Raw genomic sequence first — 5568 nt, 5'->3', positions numbered from 1 at the left:
TTGGACCAGAAGGTTTGGAAAGTTCAAAATTAAGGCTGTAAATATTAGAATCTGCTCAGGTTTTTGTTTTTGTTTTGTTTTTTTCCTCCAATATGGGCCCAGATATGCCACAGAGCAAAAAGGGCAAGAGTTTTAAGAATCTACTGTGAAATTAGGGCTAAATATATCTCAACTATAAAAAGTAATAGGGTAGGTAATTGTAACATTAGCAAGGCTAATAGTAAAATGAGAATAATGTTAATTAAACAATTACATGATTATACAGAAGGGAAATATCTCAAGGTCATAAAAAGAAGAGGTATAACAAAGGAAACTTTTAAGACTACATTTTCTCTCAAGCTCCCAATATTAAGAGATAATTCAGTGTTCCCCTCCTCTTTTTTCTTTTTTTTTTTTTCTGGAATTGATTAAAAACAAAATTAACTCCTGCTGAGAAGAAAAGAAAAATGGAGGATTACATGGCCAAAGAGTTCGTTTTCTTTTCTCCAGGAGCTACAGAATGTTACTGAACACTTTGGGATGAAAAAGAGTCTCATAAAGGATATGAAAATGAAGAGAAATTGGTGGATCCTGTAATGGGGGATCTGGACCTAGAGTGACTGCAGAGAAGGGTGGAAAGAGCATCCAAACATGGCCCAATCCATACTTAAAGCAGCAGCATCATTTGGTAGCACCTAGTAGCTGTTCCGGTGCCCATTCAGTGCCTTCTTGCTACTCATGGGCCTATCAGTTGCTATTTGAAAAAGCAAAGTATATCATTTATTTTAAGACCAAGTAACCACCATCAGCCATGGCCAGCTGTTGTGTTGACTTGGCTGTTGCCTGAGTCAATCCACATCTGACCATCCCTGAAGATAACATAACTCTCAACAGTGTACAGCACTTAAAACACCTTAAGAGTGGGCGCTATACACCTGGAAAAGTGGTGGTGATGAAGAGAGGAAAGTAACTACTCCCTCCCAACCTACTTATGTTTGAAGGAGACTGACTGGAACCAGACTCAGTCTTCATTTGACTTGGGACGGAATGAAAGCATCTGTTATACATTTATAAAAAATACATTGGATTTAATTAGTCTAGGAATGATTATTAGTGCTTAGCAAAATTGGGCATTAAAGGATTTAGAAAAAAGTCCTGAAAAGTTACAAACAATGTGTATCTGGCATTTGACTACATCATAACTGCATATTTATATTAATGTTTTAGAAGATCATATAATTTATTTTTACTATGACCCATACCTCTCATAGAAAAATAAACCCAGGTCCAGGTGTGGTGTCTCACCCTGTAATCTAAGCACTTTGGGAGGTTGAGACTGGAGGATTGCTTGAACCAGGAATTTGATACCAGCCTAGGCGACATAGAGAGATCTCTACAAAAAAATTTTTTTTTAAAAGCTAGCCAGATGTGGTGGCATACACCTGTAGTCTTAGCTACTCAGGAGGCTGAGACCAGAGGTTGCTTGAACCCGGGGGTTGGAAGTTACAGTAAGCTATATTGCACCAATGCCCTCTAGCCTGGGTGAGAGGGTGAGTCCCCATCACTAAAAAACAAAAAAGAAAAAGTGAAACAAAAAAATAGTGTAAAATGTTTAAATATAAATTCAGTCTAGCTAGAGTAGCAATATTTAGATTTTCCTTATTATAGCCACAATACTTAGTTTTGAGATTGTTTTGTAGTTTATATCACTAGGAGTTAGGGGAAATGAATTAGAATTTTCTACTTTGTGTTAATCACAGTCAAGTCTTAGGAATGAAAATGATACTTTAATTTCATTAAAATATTTAATGAAAAACTTATCTTGTATGGATTGTATTAATAGGCATATTTGTGCAATATTAAAACAAACAAGAGGCTAGAAATATTTCTGGAATTGTGGAGGAAGAACCTCTAAACATTTTTTCCTTGATAAAAGCAATGAGAATATTGGCAAAAATGGTCAAAATCAACTTTTCAGAACTCTGTAATTAACCAAAGACTTGCAGAAATTAACAAAGAAATCCAGAAAACAGCGGTATCTTGAAAACAGAAAAAAACTCTGTGACATTTTAATTTGTTGTATTTCCATTTTCTCTCACTTCCTAGCTCTGTGGTAGCTCTGAAGGGGAATGGCCTTAGAACCATGAAAATCAGCAGTCTAGTAGTCACTGGAGGTGATAGAGAATCGTAGTCTATGTAACAGCCATTGGAGTTGACAAAGCAGCCACTTTTGGAGCTCCTGTAAAACCCTATCCTGAGAAAATTATTGCTATTTGATCTGTATGGCAGGCAATTTCTTGAAAAGCTCCATTCTCAAGATTTGTCTTTATTTGGACTGTCTTAGAGCTATCTCTATAAAAGCAGCTATATTTCAAGTAAAAAAAAAAAAAAAAAAAAAAAAAAAAATCTGTGGCAATTATTTAATCCCACAGCAAACTGAGGCAGCAATACCAGTCAAGGTATTGGTGATCCAGTAATCTGAAAGATGTCCATAGGGAACTTTAGAAAGGTTCTACATGTTCCAGAAATCTCGAAGGACATGTACATGTGTGGGTCCATGCATATGGCCTGGAAAGACCTGAGATCCCAATCTCTCACCTCTGACTGACCTTAAGGCTTTGTGCCATCAGGAAGCGATAGCTAAGGTAGAGTTGTGAAATGCCCACTGGTGCATTGAAGATGTACTTGCAACACAGAGAGAGACAGCCCTTCAGCAAAGGCTAGGAGATTTATTGTTTCTTTAAGATACTAAAGAACATCTCTTTTTAATTATTAATTAACCATTAAGCTAATGAAGGAGAGACTTCAGTAGCCACAGAAAGACTTTATAGAATTAGTCCAAGAAAGTCACTAAATAAACACAAATCATCATTATCATTATCATCATCATCAGCAGCAGCAGCAGCAACGACAACAACAGCAGACAACAATAAAAATAAACTCTAGGGTGAATAATCTGATTTAGAGTTTCCATATGATAATATTTACAATTTCCAGTTCAACCAAAAAAATACTACAAAGAAATAGGAAAGTATAACCTAAACACAGTGGGGGGAAAAAAGCAGCAATGGAAACCATTTATTAGGAATCCCAAATGTTGGATTTGTTAGAAAAAACTTTGTCAGCTGTTGCAAACATGTTTAAAATAACTAAAAAAGTCTAATTAAATGGAGGAGAATCATGTCTCATCAAATATAAAATATCAATAAAGATATAGATGTTGTAAAAACTAGGAATTATGAAGTAGAAAAAGCACAGTAACTGAAATAATAAGTTCACTACATAAACTCAACAACAGATTTGAACTGGCAGAAGAAAGAATCAATTAACTTGAAGATAGGTCAATTGAGATTATTCAGTCTGAAGAACAGAACACCAAAAAAATAAAAAAGAAAGAAAGAAAAGAAAAAAACAGAAAAAATAAACAGAGCCTCAGAGATGTGTGGAATACCATCAAGTATACCAACATATGCATGATGAGTGTTCCAGAAAAAGAGATTTTCAGAAGAAGAGGAGAATAAGAGTGGAAAAAGAGTATCTGAAGAAATAACGGCTGAAAGCTTTCCAAATCTGGTGAAAAATAATAATGACTTTCTGAAAGCTTAATGAGTTCCAACTAGGATAGAGCCAAAGAGATTCACACCTTGATTCAATAGTCAAACTGCCAAAAGCCAAAGAAAAAGGGAAGATTATGAAAGCAACAGAAGTATTCATCCTATGCAAGGAGTTTTCAGCTGACTTCTCCTCAGATATCATGAAGGTCAGAACAGAGTAGGATGTTATAATCAAATTGCTAAAAGTAAAAAGACTATTAACCATATCTACGAACACTATCTTTCAAAAGAGAAATTGAGACATTCTCTGATACAGAAATACTTAGAGAAATCATTGCTAGCAGAATTGTTCTTCAAGAAATGCTAAAGTCGTCGTTCATTTGAAGTGAAAGGACACTAGACAGTAATTCAGATTCACGGGAAGGAATGAAAAACTCTAGTAAAGGTAACTACATGTGTTACTGTGAAAGGCAGTAAAATATATTTTGTTTATAACTTTTCTCGTATCACACTTAAAAGATAACTACATGGAGTAATAATCATAAAACTGTGTTGATGGGCTTATAATTAATAAGATATAATTTGAATGACAATAGCCTCACAAAAGAGGGGGAAGGAATGAAGTGTCTTGGAGCAAAGATTTGGTTGCTATTAAAATTAATCCCAACTGGACTATTTTAGGTTAATATGTTAACTATAATCCCCAGGGCAACTAAGGAGAAAATAAAAACTGGGTAAAAGAAATAAGGGAATTACTATGGTACACTAAGAAATATAAATTTAACAAAATCAAAACAATAATAGAAGAATAGAGGAGTTTTCCTTAGACTATACACAAATATTAACTCAAAATGGATCACAAACCTAAATATAAGAGCTAAATCTATAAAACCACTTAATAGAAGCAGAGTATTAAATCTTCATGATCTTGGGTTAAGCAGTGGTTTCTTAGACACAACACCAACAGCACAACCTACATGATTGCAGAAAATATTTTCTAATCATAAATCTGAGAAGCGTCTAGTACCTAGAATATATAAAGAACTCTTATACCTCAACAATTAAAATACTCCAACAGATAACCCAATTTAAAATAAATAAATGCTATATATACACCTTTCTACAAAGAAGGGAGGAAACTGACCAACAAGCACATGAAAAGATACTCAACATCATTAATTACTGGGAAATTCAAATCAAAATCACAATGAGATACCACTTCACATCTACTATGGTGGCTATGAGACAGTAACAAGTGTTGACAAGGATGTTAAGAAATTAATACTCTCCTAGATTGCTGGTGAAATTGTAAACAGTGCAACTAGTTTAGAAAACAGTCAGTTCCTCAAAGGATTAAACATCAAGTTATCTTGTGACCCAGAAATTTCACTTTTAGGTTTATACCTAAGAGAATTGAAAACCTATATCCACACAAAAACTTCTACACCAATGTCAAAGTAGCATTATTTATAGTATTGAAGCAGTGGAAACAATCTAAAGGTTTATCAGCTAATGAATGGACAAGTAAAATGTGGCATACCCATACAACAGAATACTGTTCAGCTATAAAATGGAGTAAGTACTAATATATGGGTGAACCTTGACAACATTAGGCTAAGTGAAAAAAGCTAGACACAAGGGGCTACATTCTGTGTGATTCCACTTATGAAATGTCCAGAATAGGCTAATCTATAAAGAAAAAAAGTAGATTTGTGGCTTTCAGGAGCTAGAGGGAAGGTGAAATTAGTAATGACTGTTAATATGTAAGAGGTTTCTTTTTTTAGGGTGAGGAAAACGTTCTAAAATTAAATAGTTGTGATAGGGGCACAACTCTGAATATACTAAAAAACACTGAATTATATAATTTAAAAGGGTTAATTTTATATTATATAATAAATATTTTATTAAAAATATACCCTGCAAATAAACTGTAGGTGACTGTAGGTGGTGGGTGAGGATCAAGAGGCCTAGTCTACATGAGTAGTAGTAAAATTAATGAAGTAGTAAAATTATTCCTTTTTAAACTTTTGGTAAA

This window comes from Rhinopithecus bieti, unplaced genomic scaffold (genome assembly GCF_001698545.2).
Source record: "Rhinopithecus bieti isolate Rb0 unplaced genomic scaffold, ASM169854v2 scaffold_65209, whole genome shotgun sequence".
NCBI classification, from domain to species: Eukaryota; Metazoa; Chordata; class Mammalia; order Primates; family Cercopithecidae; genus Rhinopithecus; species Rhinopithecus bieti.
The sequence above is the reverse complement of the archived record's forward strand: the minus strand, read 5'-3'. Positions refer to the sequence as shown.